The sequence below is a fragment of the Geospiza fortis genome, unplaced genomic scaffold (genome assembly GCF_000277835.1).
Source record: "Geospiza fortis unplaced genomic scaffold, GeoFor_1.0 scaffold237, whole genome shotgun sequence".
Taxonomy (NCBI): domain Eukaryota; kingdom Metazoa; phylum Chordata; class Aves; order Passeriformes; family Thraupidae; genus Geospiza; species Geospiza fortis.
In genome coordinates, this window is record NW_005054319.1 from 2,228,439 (window position 1) to 2,231,265 (window position 2,827).

The following is a 2,827-nucleotide window of genomic DNA, read 5'->3' on the forward strand; positions in this document are numbered from 1 at the left end:
CCCCCATCATCCCCGTCCCCGTCCCCATCCTTGTTCTCATCCTGGTCCCCATCCCTCCTTCATCTCCATCTTCCTCCCCATCCTCACCCTGATCCTGATTCCTCTATTATGCCCCCTTCATGCCCATCCTCATCCGCGTCTCCTCATCACCACGCCCCGTGCCCCCGCCCCGCTGCGGGGCTCACCCCTCTCCGACAGCTCCCTACCAGCCGGATCAGTCCCGATGGCGGGGGCGCAGCGTGGCCGGGGGTTTTGCACGCTCACACATGGGTGCGTTTCATGGAATCATAGAATGGTTGGTTAGGGAGGGACCTTAAAGATCGTCGCGTTTCAACCGCCGTGCCATGGCCAGGGACACCTTCCGCTAAACGAGGTTCCTCCAAACCCTATCTAAATTGGCTTTGAACACCTCCAGGGATGTGACATCCACAACTTTTCTGTGCAACCTGTGCCAGTGCCTCACCAGCCTCATGGAAAAGATTTCTTCCTGACATCTAATCTATATCTGCTCTTTGTCAGTTTTAAGCCATTACCCCTTGTCCTGCCACCACATGCCCCGGTCAAAAGTCCCTCTTTAGCTTTCTTGCAGGCTCCCTTCAGACAGGGAAAGATGGCACTAAGATCTCCCTGAAGCCTTCTCTTGTCCAGGCTGAGCAATCCCAATTCTCCCCTTTCCTCCTAGGAGAGGTGTTCCATCCCTCTACTCAATTTGGTTGCCTCCTCTGGACTCACTCCAACAGCTCCATGTCCTTCCTGTGCTGAGGACCCCAGAGCTGGACACAGCATTGCAGATGGGGTCTGGTCTCATAGAGCAGAGGGATAGAATCACTTCCCTTGACCTGCTGGCCCCTCTGCTTTTGGTGCAGCCCAGGACATAGTTGGCATTCTAGGCTGGAAGCATTTTGTTGGCTCATATCCAGCCTCTCATCCACCAGCACCCCCAAATCCTTGGAAGGGCTGCTCTTGATCTGTTCATTCCCCAGTCTGGATTAATAACAGGAGTTACCCTGACCCAGGGGCAGCACCAGCACTTGGCCTTGTTGCAGAGCAAATGATGGTGGGGAAATGTGTCCTGGGCATCCCAATGCTCTTGGGAGGAGTCACTTGTTCCCTGGGCTCCTTGAGGTCACCAGCCTTGTCCTGCACTAGCTCTGGACCAGCCTTTGCCAGCACTGCCTGTCCTGCAGCCCCCTGAGCATTGCAGCAGGGCCAAATCCTGCCCAGGGCTGGATCCTCAACCCAATCTTTGCACTTTCCTTGTGCAGTTGTGTGAGCTGCTAAACACAGCCCCCTGACCCCAATGGTGTGAACAACATTTCAGACCCTGGTGGCATCCAACAACAATGATAATGCATCAAAAATGTAATAACACAGGCAATTGACTAAACCAAACTGCCTCCCTCTCAGCTGGGCTTGTTTTGATTTTTTTGTGTCCATAACAATGTTGGAAAATCTGTGTCAGCCCCATGCAGTTTGTGCTTTCCAGCCTTGGGGCCAAATATTGGAGCAGCTCTAAGGGCCACAACTGAGGCTGTAAGATCCCATCTTTCCCTGCTCCCTTTGAACAACACAAGCTACAAAACACAGGGAGCCTCATATCTGGCACAGCCCCATGGGTCTGGGCAGCCAGAGCAAGGTTTAGTGAATGCACCTCCCTGATGTTAAGAAATCCCTATTTATCATTGGAACTGAGCTAATGAGGTTGGCTAAAGCTCCCAGGTGATGGGTGGCATGAAGCTGCTGTCCAGTGTAGCTGCAGCAGCTTTGGCCTTCACCTCTCCCAGATTTCCAGGCACTGGTTGAAATCCTGCACTGGGTGCTGGGACAGGGTGAGCTAAGGGCTAGAGGGCAGATTTCAGCCATCACTGTGGTCTCCACTGATGCCTCTGAGGTTTGTCTCCAGATCTCCTTTCCACCCAGGAGGGTTCTAGTGGCTCAGAGAGCCAAAACAAGCAAGGAGAAGGGATGCTGGGTGTGGGAGACTTTGGGGCCACTGATGTCCCCAACACAGCCACCTGCTGCTTGTGCTCTTTCTGAGTGGTGATAACCAAGAGTGGTCAGAGCCATCCTAAACCATCCAGGGTTTACCCCTGAGACATCCATGAGATGGTGGTCCTCAAGGGCAGGAGGGATGGGCTGGCTGCATCCTGGACGGGGGTTTCACCCTCTGTGGTGACAGCCCCGCACGTGGGGCTCACCAGAATTGAGATATTTCCCCCTGTTTCTGCTACAACACGAGGTTTGACAGACCACATATAGAAGGAGGGGAGCAACTGTGTCACCCAAAATTCTGTTTCTGGATGAATTGCCCCATTCACAACAGGTTACTTTTCATTTTCATTCCCTGGGGAAAGTACCTCTGCTCCAAAGGTCTGTTTTCATTCGCTGCTGAACTTTAGACAGCGGTGGCCTTCAATAGTAAACAAGGAGGAGCTTTCTAGTCCCTTGAAAAGCAGGAAAGCCTGTGCAGCACACACACTTGTTGAGCAGATGAAGAGGAGTGCATGGGAGACAGGACCTCTGGTGAAAACTTGGGTGGAGAAAGGTTCTGGGATGTGTGAGGGTTTGTGAGTCTGGCCCAAAACACACCCAGCATCACGATTCCCTGAAGCCACTGAGCAGGGATAAAGTGCTCTCACCCTACAAGGGGGCACAGAGGTTTAATCAGCTAAACGGAGGTTTAGAACACCTAAACAGAGGTGTTCATTCTTTAGGTTTTGACACCCTGCATGCATCAACTGTGGAAAAACCTAAAAAAACCGCTGCTCTCCCATACTCTAGACACAAATATTAAAAATAAAATTCAAAAAAGCACCCAACGCGGAAG